Here is a 14801-nt window from a genome sequence, read left to right as displayed (position 1 = left end):
CACCCCCAAAGACATGAGGATGTAGTCTAGTCCATATGTCCAATAGTTTCTGAGGATCGGCGGCTACAGCTGGCTTGGGCTCAGGTGTAGCTGCTGCCACTGGCTGGGCTCCACCCACGGGTAGTGCACCCTGGGTATGATATACAACAACTGCCTGTCCATGAGCCTGCGCGGTAGGGGTCTGTGCTCCCCCGACCGCCTGAGATGTGGCTGGGTTTGCCAGAAATAAACCGGCCTGAGTCATATTGTCCATGAACCGTAGCATACGACCCATGACATCCTGAAATCCCGGTGCAGATGTGAAATCCACCGGAGTTGGCTCTGCCACAGGCACCTCACCCTGCTCCTCAATAATGGGATTCTCCGCTGGACCCACTGGCGGCATAACTGGAATAGTCCTGGGATGTCCTCGCCCTCTACCACGGGCTGGAGTCCTCCCTAGGCCTCAGCCTCTACCTCGGCCTCTAGCAACTGGGGGAGTAGCTATTCCCTGGTCTGGAACTTCATTCGAGCGCGTTCTCACAATCTGTGAGAGAATAAAAGAAGGATATTTAGTACTACATTAATTGCACGATAGAATATGAAGAAAGGTAATTTCCTAACACCCTATAGCCTCTCGAAGATAAGTACAGACGTCTCCGTACCGATCCACAAGACTCTATTAGGCCTGCTCATAACTTGTGAGACCTACGTGAACCTAGTTCTCTGATACCATGTTGTCAGGACCCAATTTTACCTATAGGTCGTGATGGCGCCCAACACTACGGCTAGGCAAGCCAACTTAATAAATTAATAATTCATTAACAAAATTTAAAACCAAGGGAAATAATAAAACCCAAATTCTACCAATATGTGTGCCAAGACCTGGTGTCACAAGTGTATGAGCATCTAGTAGATTATACAAAACCTCAATTACTGTCTGAAATAAAAATAGATAAAATGAAAAATACAAAGAGAGACACTAGTAGCTGCAGAACGGATCAGAGAAACAGCTCACCACTAAGCCCCTAGATAACGTGAGTGTAAGACGATAGGTCCCCTACTAGTACTTGCCTCAGTTCCTGCACAAAAAGTGTAGCAAGTGTAGAGTACGTAAACAACGTGTACCCAGTAAATATCAAGCCTAATCTTGAAGTGGTAGAGATGAGATGACTGACTTTGACACTCACTATGGGTCAATAATAATAATTGAATTACAATTAGGATATTTAAATCAGCATAATTTATAGAATTTAAAATAATTTATTTAAATCAGCGAAAATAATCAAATTTCTTCAATTCAAATAATTTTCAATTTATCAATTAAATATCATTTATAGGAACAACAATTAATTCTTTAACAAGCAAGAATAATAATTCATTAAATTCTAAGGATTTTTTAATTTATCAATTAGCTTCGCAAGCTGAAATAAATTGTTAAAGTATCGTGTAATTATTATTATTAAGCACGATTTCTGCCGAGGACGTACGACCTGATCTACAGTGTCGTGTACACTGGCGAGGGATGTGTGGCGCGATCCATAGATGCATCTATCCTGTCGAGGCGTTTGGCCCGCTCCACAAGAAAGGAGGACATTTTCTTATGTACCTCCGGAAGGAGAGTATATTTATTATAAGATAAATTCGGGAGGAAGAACAATTTCTCTTAACAATTAATTAATTTAAACAGAAAATCAAGTATATGAGATTTTCATCCTTTAATATTTTTATCTAACAATTCACAATATATGTATATATCAAATAATATTAATTAAACAAAGAATACAATTTACACAAGAAATTTATGCTTTGAGTCCTAAACTACCTGGACTTTAGCATTAATAGTAGCTACGCACGGACTCTCGTCACCTCGTGCGTATGTAGCCCCCACAATTAGCAATAATTATTTAATTTAAATCACCTATGAGGTAATTTCCCCCTCACAAGATTAGACAAGAGACTTACTTCGTCTTGCTCCAATTTAATCCACTATAAGGCCTTTTCCACGATTATCTAACTCTGTCTGGCTCGAATCTAGCCAAAAATAATCGATACAATCACTAAAAATTATAGGAATCAATTCTATAAGAAAATACTACATTTTTAATAAAAATTCTGAAATTAATTAAAACTTTATCCGTGGGACCCACATCTCGGAATCCGGCAAAAGTTACGAAATATAAACACCCACTCAACCACGAGTTTACCCATACCAAAATCACTAAATTTCGACAACAATTCGGCCCTCAAATCCTCAAATCTATCCAAGAGGGTTTTCAAACTTTTTCAATTCAATTCTCCAATTAAATGAGAAAAATAGTGATGGATTCGGATAATTTAACCAATATTGAGTTAAGAACACTTACCCCATTGTTTTCTCTTAAAATCTCCCAAATATCGCCTAAATCCGAGCTCCAAATCGTTAAAAATGGAAAATGGGACGAAGTTAAACTCCCATTTTCAGAACTTAACTCTTTGCCCAGTGATTTCTTCTACGCAATCGCGAACTTCCTCACGGGATCGCTTAGCACAAATTTTCTGCCCAAACATTAACCCTACGCGATCGCATCAAGTCCCACGCGATCGCGATGCACCAGGTTCTGACTCTACGCGATCGCATCCCTCTTCACGCGATCGTGTAGCACAAACACGTGGCCCAGCTTCCTCTCAAATTTCCCCCTACGCGATCGCAAACAATGACACGCGATCGCGATACACACACTGGCCAATCCTACGCTATCGCGGACGTATCCACGCGATCGCAGTGAACAAATTTTCAGCTGCCTAAATTAACCCTACGTGATCGCAACCCCATTCACGCGACCGCGTAGAACAAATCCACCTCTGCCTAAATTACTCTACGCGATCGCAGACCAATTTACGTGATCGCGTATAAGGATACCAGAAGAAAAATACCAGCAGCTATCAAAAGTGTTCCAAAGGCCAAAAGTGATCCGCTAGTCGTCCGAAATTCACCCGAGCCCCTCGGGACCTCAACCAATTATACCAACAAGTCCCAAAAAATTATACGAACTTAGTCGATCCTTCAAATCACACCAAACAATGCTAAAACCATGAATCATCCCTCAATTCAAGCTTAATGAAACTTAAGATTTCCAACTTCTACATTATGTACCGAAACCTACCAATTCAAGTCTGATTGACCTCAAATTTTGCACACAAGTCATAAATGACATAACAGAGCTATGAAAATTTTCAGAACTGGATTCCGACTCCGATATCAAAAATTCAACTCCCCGGTCAAACTTTCAAACTTAAATTCCTATTTTAGCCATTTCAAGCCTAATTTAACTACGGACTTCCAAATAAAATTTCGAACATGCTCCTAAGTCCAAAATCACCATACGGAGCTGTTGGAATCGTCAAAATTCTATTCCAGGGTCATTTTCCTTATGTTGACCCAACTTAAGGAACCAAGTGTTCCGGTTTCAACCCAAACACTTCCAAATCCCGAACCAACCATCCCCGCAAGTCATAAATCATTAAAAGTACATACGAGAAATTTTATTTTAGGGAACGGGGTTCTAAAAGTTAAAATGACCGGTTGGGTTATTACAGGGGGCTTTGATGAACAGAAACGGGAGAGAAGAGAGAGCCATGATGGCTTCCAGCTCGAGGGGGACCCGCATGACATTCAACCAATCATATATGCTTTCTGAGGTCCCACGACACTATTATCCCCATCAAGATGCTCCTTATGTCGTGGCACCGTATCCCTATAAAGGATGAACTGGCAATCTTACACGCGGCCATAACATTATACACAAAACCGAGCTCCACCTCCCAAAAATACCCGTCCCTGCCAAGATCCATATAATCCCCAACAAAATGTTCCCCAATACAATATTCGCCCAAGAGAGACCCCTAGAAGGAATCAGTTCACCCCTATTGGTGAATCATACTCTAGCTTGTTCAAAAAGCTAGTCAGGCTAGGTCTGCTTGCAACCAGCGGCCCCGAACCGGCCAAACCCCGAGTCCCCTTCGCACTGAGCTGATGCTAGATATGAATACCACTCCAGAGTAGTGGGACATGATACTGAAGATTATTGGACTCTCAAAAGAGCAGTGGAAGACCTCATCGAGGTCAAGGCAATAGTTCTTCAGGACGATGAGGCTCATGATGTGACAAACAATCCCTTACCTGCTCACAACACTGGGCCAGTAGTCGGAATGATTTGTGAAAATGAGGAATTTTATCCGGCACTGAAGGCCATTGCAGTAATTACCGAGACAGAAGAAAAGCTAAAAAATGGCCGCCAAACCTGAAAGTTCCCTATCAGATGAGAGTCTCAGTAGCCGGTCTTGCTATCCTTTCTGTGTTTGGATTATCTCAAGGTGTGATCTGGATGTTTAACTTTGTTGTCTTACTTTCCGATGTAAACCTTTCTATCTTTAAAATTTTAAAAAAAATTCAAATAAAATTAATATTTCATTGTCTAGGAATGTCTGTTTTCTTAATCTTGTCACTTTTCTTATTCTCTTTTGAGTTCTGTTAAATGCAAATTTTAATGACATGACATGTTTGCGGCCTTCATGCCCAGATCCTAAAATACTATCAGACTTTGAAATAATGATTCAAGAGTCAGAATGCAATGAAGATAAGTTTAAGGAAATAAAACAAAGAATCGGAACAACTAGGGGAAAATTGGCTCCAGATTGGAAAGGTCCATACATTGTAATGAGAGTACTACCAAAAGAGAGTGTTGTACCTGGGAAACATCGAAGGAAATATCCATGAAACAACTGTCAACACAAGTGTAGTCAAAATGTACTATGTTTGATCCTTTATATAACATTAATGTTCTCCGGTTGGGATGAATAAGGCTTTCTTTCTTGCTATCCAAGTACTATCAACCCTTTGCAAACTCTTTGAGCCGGTTCCCTTTTATTTGATTACCCTCTTTGGAACTTGGAAGTTATTATTGAAATAAAAAAAATGAATGAAAATGTTTAAAAAAAAGGAAAAAGAAAGAGAAAACAAAACAAAACAGAAGAAAAACAAAACAAAACAAAATAGTTTATTGAACTACGTTTGACTTGGAGTCCCGTTTTAATTAGAACAAGCTATAGAACAATGAACTAGCACCTACAGCTAGCGAGCATCAAGGTTTAGATCAGAGTCTGCATGAAGAACCAGTCAAGACTCAAGATCAAGTTTCAAAAGACTCATAGATAGGAATCTTGTAACTCATAGCTGATAGGCTTGTTTAGTTTCTTTTGTATTTTGATATAATAGCAGGACCGCGGAACGGATCCTTGACGGAACCTCACTCGACTCCTCAACTCACCATTCCACTATTTTTCTTGAACTACACGTGACCTGATTTCCCTATAACCCGGGATATGTAGGCTGTCCACAATCAGGACTCGGTTGCACCCTATCTTTTATTTCTTTTCCTTTTGAATAACGGTTTGATCAAAAATTAGTCACATGGCTCACCTAGTCTTTGCGTGAAAACTCTTCATATTTTCAAGCAAAGAGGGGCAACCGTGAGCACCTAATATTTGACTATATTTAAATTTTTATCACCTTCTACTATGTAAATATTTTTAGACATTTAATATATATTTTTTAGCTTTGTTACACTTTTTTTATATAGGGTAATAATTTAAAATAATTTAAAAAGGTCAATTATTACTATTAGTATTATTTTTATTTTTTTATCTTTATTTTAAAATAAAATAAATTAAAAACCGAAAAAATTAAATATTATTTTTAATTTTCGGATGGGAATAAAATAATAGGAAAATTAAAAGTATGGAATTAAAAAGTAAAAGTAAAAGTAGGTGAAAATTGTTTAATAAAAAAGTAAAAGAAAGTGGAAAATTAAGAAAATAAAAGTAAAAGAATGTGGAAATTTAAAAAATGAAAAGTAAAAGAAATTTGGAATTAAAAAATAAAGTAAAGGTAGCTGAAAATTTAAAGAAAAAAAGTAAAATAAGTGGAAAATAAAAAAAATAAAAGTAAAATAAATGGGAAATAAAAAAAGAAAAGTAAAAAAAAAAGTGAGAATTTAAATATAATAAAAGTAAAAAATGGGAAATTAAAAAATAAAAGTAAAGAAAAGTGAGAAATTATTATTTTTAAAAAAAGAAAAAGAAAAATGGGAAGTGGGAATTCTTTTTAATTAAAAAATAATAAAATAATAAAAATAAATCTGAAAAAATTCCGATTTTTTTTCTATAAATAGAAGAGAAATATGAGGAGAAAAAGGAGGGGAGAAGGAGAAAAAAGAAGAGAGGAAGGAATTGAGAGAAATTATTTTTCTTCTTATACGTTAAGGGAAATTCTACTTGTGTCATTCTTTCTTCGTCTTTCTTTCGAAAAATCCAGCAAGTTATCACCCAAAACCCAACAAAAAATACTTCAAAACATCCATTTTCACACGCCAAATAGTGGAGTCAATAGTCGAGGTCGAGAATTCCGTTGGAGCTCCGTTCACTAGCTTTGATGTTCTTCTTCGCTTATGCTTGTTCGGCGTTCGTCTGAGTTATTGTACCTGTTCTTGAAGACTCATTTAATTGGAAATTTTGCATTAAAGGTTTATTCTTTCCTCTGTTCTTTTTATCTTATTTCATGTGATTTTATTTATTTGCTTTTAATTTTTATAAATAATAAGATAAATTAGTCCTTAAAAGTTATATGCTTAATTATGTTTCTAGAAATATGGTATTCAAGCTTGCTTTAAAGCTGAAAAAATTTGGACCCTAATAAGTTTGGGCTTCAATTGTTGGTCTATAGGGTATTGGTATATGATAGTTTATTTATTCAAATATCTAAAATCATACACTTCTTCCACAAGTAATTCCATAATTCATGACCTCACAATAATCTCAAAGTTTTGGAAGAATAATGAACATCGTTAGAGTGATTTAGGCGCGCTTTTAATTAGTTTATCGCGATTATGTATACCTCCGCGTAGCATAATTGTGATTTTCAAAATTAAAATCGAAATATGTCTTCGCGCAACTTTGGTCAAAATAATTTTAATATAATAAAATATTATTAATTGTGTACACGTACGCGTGACATGATTTTGGCACAATAAACAAAACGGATTCACACACGTGATTCATTTCAAAGATAATTCTATATTTTAATAATTAAAAGCGGATAGATAAAGAATGGAAACCAATTAACAACAGTTTATCCAAAAATAATTCAAGCCAAATGTAGTCAATAAAGCGGCTGTGCTAGAACCACGGGACTCAGGAAATGCCTTACACCTCCTCCCCGATCAACAGAATTTCTTACCCGGACTTTATTTTTGCAGACCAATAATAATAGAGTCAAACCTTTCTTTGACTAGGGATTCAAATAAAAGGTGACTTGGAACACCCAAAAAAATCAATTCCAAGTGGCGACTCTGTAAATAAAATAATCCCTACATAAATTTGTCACTTTAATTGGAAAAACTCTTTAACCCACAATAAGCCATAATACATATCTTTTTTTTTGGGGGGGGGGGGGGAATATAAAAAGGGTGTGACAGGAGATATCGGACTGGGGCAGAGTTAGTGTGTTGATCGCAAGAATTCAAGGTATAGCTGCTTGGTCGTAGTAGTCCCTTGGAGTCTTTTCATTTTATGGTACTGTCAACTCTTATTCGAACAATATTGTATATTTGATCCTTGAGATCATTGCATGTATTCAGTTAGAGTTCGCGACTCAATATTACCAGTCTTGGGAGGTTGTTATATTTGTTTCCGCTTTTGGTTTCGATACTTGTATTAAATTATCTATGAAAAAAAATGGCTCGAAATGTAATTGTAATTGGCTTACCTAGTCTTAGAGACTAAGTGCCATCACGACGCCCGTGATGGGATTTTGGGTCGTGACAAATTAATACATGTCAAAATGAAATATATTTCGTATTGATATACGAGGCAAGACTCTTACCCACCAAACTTGATATCTAAAGTATATAAAAGTTGAATTTACTCCTATCATGGATGAAGATGGCAAAGGATATCAATATGAGAAACTTTAGAAGCCTTTCTTAGTGAAAATCTCAAATAAATTAGTTAGCAAAATCATAAAATTTAGAATAAACTTCAAAGAGTCACAAAAATAACTCTTCTTCCACAGACATATTATAAAAAAATACTTAATAATACTTTGTGTAACATCAAAATAAATTCTTTTTATGTAGTCATATTGTTCTACTCATATAAATATTAAGCATTACTTCATATTAAATAATAGATTGTAAATCATTTAATAAGGCGAAAGCAACCATAGCCTCTAAATTTGTTAGACTATTTTAAAGAGCAGCACAAAATACTTGCAACATAAGATGAAAATATTTTGGGATGCAGCCTATAGTCGATGTCCAAAGAACAAGGAATATACTCTTTTGATAAAGCTAAAGAACACGGACTTTTGCTATATTTTTTTATGAAACCAGATAAAGGTGGGGCCATAAGGTAGCAAGAAGGAGAAGAAAAGCACAAAAAATCATATATTAGATGAATATACAGGTTAATCCACAGTATTATATATAGAGCTTGATATTGCCGTACGAGCTTATTACAGGCTTTGGACAAATCTTTGCAAAGGGAACTTGTCAAAGAATCTAGATCTGGCTTGTTTTTATACAAATATTCTACCACATCCATATCAAAATAGTCCATGGCCTGCAAAACGAAGAGAAATAATTGTTTCAAGAACGTAATATTATTTTCTTCTTACTCAAGAAAGTACCATATATTACCTAATTACAAGACAATAGAGAATCAAAATTATTAAGTGATGTATATCAGCTTCTAATGAGAAATTAAATTGTAGCCTCTTCATTTGCATTGCAGTAATCGTGGTGGTGGGGGATAGGAAAATACTATGTTTTAAGGAACAAGCTTTAAGGAATTTAAATACTATGTTCTGTGTTCGTCTTAACATTTGTGTGTTGGAGACTAAACGAGAAAGAGACATTAAAGTGTTGGAATTTGTTCTGCTATCATCATTGCGATGTTTAAATGGACTCTTATCTAACAGTCCAAGCAACCATGAACGTGTGGCAGAATGTGAAAATCATAATCATGCACATTCTTCGGCTCGTCTGAATGGATTTCTTCCTTGACACAATAATTGCGAAGGCAGACTCAAATAGGAAGACGTATCCAACTTTGACAAAGAAAATTGCAGTAGCAAAAATAGAGAAGTTATTGTTGGTATTTGTTGGAAGTTAATCTCACTTGGTTTAAGTGCAAGATGTTTACTGCCATTGTCGATGACATGAATTGTCGTGGAGCGAAAGCAAATAACAAATTGGTCCATAAAATCCAAATTCATCATTGAGGAATTGTATTTATGGACTTAAAAAAAAGAAAAAAAAAGGAAAACTGAAGTGATATGTCACGAGATTAGACGACCTTTCGTGAAGATGGTCAAGAAAAAACACCAAAAGATGATTTCAGAAGAAAGTTGGCAATAAATTCGGATTTTGCTTTCTTTTACTCTACTCGTTCAATTATCTATCCTTTGCGATTTATGAATAAGTATCTATTTACATTAGGATAGATAGTCATGATCTCATAATTTATTTTTTGTTAGCATGCCATAAAATTAGTTCGTTGGTATATAACTTTGGTAGCATGCTTGAAATTATGTCAAATATTATTTTCAAAATTATAAGACATGAATTAAACTTACACTAATACTTGAAAATATTCTTGAGACCATGAATATATATGTACAAATGTACATATACTTGTTTGATTAGAGAAAGAGATCAAACGGTTTAAAGTGTTATAATGGTTTAGTTGGAAAACCATTTGGAAATGGAATTAAAATTCTCGTGATTTTCTACACCCGTTATGGAGAATAAAATCTTCGTGATTTTCTACTCCTGCTTTGAGATCAAAATCTATGTGATTTTTACTCGTTCATTGAGATTAAAGTCTTCGTGACTTTCTACTCATTTGTCGGAAATTAAAGTCTAAGTGACTTTATACTCGTTTTGGAGATTAAAATCTTAGTGATTGTTTACTCCAATTTATTATTCGGTTTGAAGATTAAAAAACTTCACCGTTAATTAAATTTGATTGTGTCACATATTATTCGCTTTGAAGATTAAAAACTTCACCGTTTATTAGATCTAGTTGTATCAGATATTACTCGGTTTGAAGATTAAAAATTTAACCGTTTATTAATTTTGAATATGCCGGATTGGTTTGAAGATTAAAAAGTTTACCATTTATTAATTCTGGCTCTCTCGTGATACAAACAACAGTTCTTGTGGTTGGCTTAACAACGTAATAGGGGCGTCAAATATGAATCTCCTTTTGAAGAAATATGTTTGGAATATGAAATTATTCACCAAACGAGCGCCCCTTAGTCACCGCAATCTAATGGAATTGCGGAAAGAAAGAATAGAACGTCAAAGGAGACGATGAATGCCTAGTTGATAAGTTCTGGTTTACCCAAAACTTGTGGGGGAAGATATGCTTACAACTAACCGAATACTCATTCACGTTCCCATAGCAAGATACAATCAATTTCATATGAAAAATGAAAAGGAAGAAAACCCAACTTGAAATATTTCTAAGTGGTGGTGGTGGTTTTAAAGTGTGGGAGTTGTTTCGCTAAAGTGCGAGTTCCTAAACTCAAAAGGGTAAAAATTGGACCGAAAACCATTGATCGCATTTTCATAAGATATGCAACAAATAGTAAGGCATATCATTTTCTGATTCATAAATCAGAAAATCCCGACATTATTAATACGGTAATCGAATCAGATAATGCTGAATTCTTTCCGTATAAAAATAAATGTGAGTCGTCTTGTGAAAAATCTAAGCGGCCTCGAGAAGAAGAAAAGGAAAGTATGTTTAATGAGAAAAATCCAAGATGTAGTAAACGTTAAAGGACAACTACTTCCTTTGGACCAGACTTTCTGACATTTTTGTTAGAAAATGAGTCTCAAACGTTTAAAGAAGTGATGTATTCCTCGGAAGTACAATATTGGAAATAGAATCCATATTGAGTAATCATACTTGGGAATTAGTTGATCTTCCTCCTAGAAACAAACCTTTGGGTTCTAAGTGGATTCTCAAAAGGAAAATGAAAGAATATAAGGCAAGATTAGTTGCCAAAAGGTTTAGACAACGAAAAGGTCTTGATTATTTTGATATATACTCTGCGGTTTTGAAGATTACATCTATTCTGATGTTAATAGTGTTAGCCGTTGTGTATGGCCTTGAAATCCACACTTCAAGAAATCGGGCTTTCGGTGGCGACAAATATCGCCACTGCAACTAGAAAAGGCGCCACAAAAGGGTATTCGTGGCGACTCCGTGGCGACCCCCTAGTCGTTGACTATACTAAGTGGCGGATACTTATTAGCGGCGACCATTCAACGTCGCCACAAAAAGATATATATTAGCAGCGACCTTCACCGCCACCAAATTGACCCACGAAAGTTCTTCAAAAATGGGTTGCCATTGACAATGGTACGTTTAGTGGCGATCAACGCGCCACCAAAGACCTACAGTAGCAATATCAAGTCGCCACAGAAAGTGTTTAATTTTTCTTAGGTTGCCACTAAAACCTATTATCTGTGGCAACTTCGGTCGGCATTGAAGTATCTCTTTTTTAAAAAAATAATAATTAATTGACAGCTAATTTTACTACTTTACCCAACAACATATCATATTATAAGAAACACCACCAAATATAATTGAAAAAAATGACATAAACTTTTCATTACCATCTATTCTACAAAGTATACACCATCCATAATACATTCAATTGTGCATAACACATGGAAAACAAAATCAATTGTTTATGGATTCCTCCTTGGCCAACATCCATTTTCCTTTTCGACGAACCTTTGTCCCTGCAATTTAAAGAGCAAAAATGCCAATGATCATTTTGATAACCCTCGTAACAGAAAGAAACTTTTTCTTTATAATATGTGAAGTACTTATCAAATCCAACTAAGGTTCATATCAACTTATATACAAGACAGACTTATGAAATGAACAACTTCAGTAACCACTACTGCTGACACCAGTAAACCTTCATCTTTACCCTAAGCACTATCCTTTTATGGCATCCTAATTAATCCAAAACTGATAGACATTAAGGTCTTGAGTACTGTATAATATTTTTCTCAAATTTGTGACTTCTAATGAAATTGAAAACATCTCTCAGCAAACTAGCAGAACCTCCAAATAAATCATGGCATTACATATTGTTGAAAGTTCAGAGAAAAAATCAAAGCGTTGAGCATAATATATCGTACAACATGTAAAGCAAGGAATAATATTAAAATGGCAAAAGGATATACCTGGACAAGCAGTTTAGATAACCTGGGACGAGCAGTGCTAGGCTGAATTTAGGAGTGACTCCTTTTGGCCGTCCCTGAAATTTCAATAAGCAAGATAACGTAAGAGTTGACATATCCTCGTTAATTTAGTAAAATGTGGAAGAAGAGAGTAAACATCAAGAAAGTTACAATACCTTCTAAAAGGTTATTACTAGAATTTTACTAATTTCTTGATAACTAGCTATCCATATACACACGATTTCCTATGATAGTGGCAGGAGATAAATAGGTAGAATTACAATTCCAAGTTGATGTTGCAATTTTATATTTTTTTAAAAAGATACAAGTTTCTTAAGAGTAATTTTGCATATCACCTAAAAATGAATCTTATGTTGTTTTGAAATAAATAATGAGATTATCAAATTAACAAATTAATTATCAATCATACAATAAATATAATGCACCACTCACATGTGCAAACTGTATTAGCAACACATCAGATGAGATTTTTAAACTTGTATTTGACCATGAAGAGCCTTGCCAGATACTGCAGCTTTATGCAGTACTAACAGTGTGCCCATCTACACTTGAGTCAAACCTTCTTTAGATATTAACTATTACATACTTAAATATAAAGTGTGAAACTAGTTAGTAAACAGAATGATTATTAAAATGTAACTTATAGTATTTGATTATCTTGCCATAAAGGAGAAACTAGTTTCTGTATCTTGTCAGATAGCTTCTGGCTTCTCCTCGCAGACACCTACAACATAAGCAAAAATTCACCCCTTTCTAGAGCTAGTAACTTAATTTGGTATTTACAGGATGTGCGCATACCATGGCATCAATTATTATAGGGAAAAAAGAGTTGCCCTTTATCTTTGAATGTCCTGGTGGTAACTAAATGCTCTTGAAAGCCCCTCTAAGTTAGAATTTGATTGTAATTTGAAGCTCTATATCACGTAATACTAAGCAATGTTTGATTTTGAGTCCAAGAAGCATGATATTAGAAGAGAAAGAATCAAAAATAGTTAAAGTAACCACACTTCAATTGTCTTTTACTATCAAGTTACCTTGGTAGCAGTGACATCTGAAGCACCCCTATCTGATCCATACAGAATAGTACGAAGGTATTAAGGGATCACACACCTTATACTCAATCACCATTCTCATGTTGTTAGAGATTCAACCTTAAAATATATATGCAGAAACTGATTTATTCAGTTCTCAGTCAATAGAAGCACAACTCAGTTGTAGAGAAGATACTTAAATCTATTGTACAGAGGATGTTCCACAGAATATGTATTTTTCTTTCAAAAATTAAGACTACAAGGAGATTTATTTACAATCATTTGTAAAAATACAATTACCAAACTGAAAGGCATACGACTGAGTGGACAATCAATGTGAAATTTCATGCATGTCCAAGTCTATATGTATTTACCAGTAAAATTCATATTATTTTTAACACTAAACATATATGAGCAATTGATAAAGAGTCCTTTTTATATTTTGAAACGATAACAAACATAAAAGTGGTGCCAAGATCAGTTAACAAAGCAAGCTCTTGCAAATTCCAATTAGAGAACTTTGCTATATGCCTAGAAATTAAAACATGAAATGACTTAATTTACAGGATAAAGAGCCTCAAGAAAATGTATGGAGGTAAAAATTAGAGTCGCTCAAACACTGAAGCAAAGAAGGCAACAAAAAATCCAAAAAGCAAGTCAAATTGAAATAACCAACACACATCGAAAAAGTACAATCACATCCACAAGAAAATAGCACATCTCCAAATTACATAAATTTAAGCAATCAACTCGAAAAAATATACTTACGACTGACTATATAGCAGTCGAGCCAACGAATCTTATCCACTATCCGCCCTATTTCTGGCTAAATTCCACCCTTGTCATTGTAATTAAGGGGATGGTAGTAGCATCATGAAAGGGGTAGAGAAGACGAAAAAGATTAAAAGGAGTCGTCGGATTTGGATTAGTGATTTATAGGTCGAAGAGACGAAATCGTCGGTGGAAGTTGCTCAATTGGATGAATTTGGGGAAGGGGAAGATATGGTTTTACGGGGAGGTTTGAGGGTAATGAGATTCTAGGGTTCGTTGGGGGCTGGCATGGGGTGGGGTATGGGCTTGGGGAACGTTTATGGAAAGGAAATTTGGGTTTGAGTCTGACCACTTTTTCTTTTTTATTTGGTTACTTTTACTTCTTCTTTTTTAAAGTATTAAAAGTAAGAAAAACATGGGTCGAGTATGATTTCATCTGTATGTTTATTTTTATGACTATTTCAGCTTCACCTCCTACAAATTGAAGAATATAATAATATCTTATATTCAACTATAATTTATTGTATTTATTTTACATTATATAAATCATAATAAGTTTATTTTTTTAATAACAAACATTAAGGAGAGTAATTGCTTATTCAGACCACTTAATATTTATAATGTGAATTCTAATTAATTAGTAGTATACTTCTATTGTAGTATTTTAATAGTTGCAATGATTCTTGGATCAATA

At 34.9% G+C, this 14801-nt stretch overlaps 1 long non-coding RNA gene across 1 annotated transcript; it reads right to left on the bottom strand.

Moving 5' to 3' along the window:
- Positions 1-11672: 11672 nt before the first annotated feature.
- Positions 11673-14479, bottom strand: LOC107809318 (uncharacterized). The gene is made up of 3 exons (XR_001653380.2): positions 14105-14479; positions 12288-12361; positions 11673-11834 (listed from the first exon to the last, which is right to left on the bottom strand). It is a non-coding gene; the product is annotated as an uncharacterized LOC107809318 (long non-coding RNA).
- Between the last annotated feature and the right edge of the window lie 322 nt (positions 14480-14801).

The sequence above is a fragment of the Nicotiana tabacum genome, chromosome 2 (genome assembly GCF_000715075.1).
Source record: "Nicotiana tabacum cultivar K326 chromosome 2, ASM71507v2, whole genome shotgun sequence".
In the NCBI taxonomy this organism is placed as follows: Eukaryota; Viridiplantae; Streptophyta; class Magnoliopsida; order Solanales; family Solanaceae; genus Nicotiana; species Nicotiana tabacum.
The sequence above is the reverse complement of the archived record's forward strand: the minus strand, read 5'-3'. Positions and strand labels throughout refer to the sequence as shown.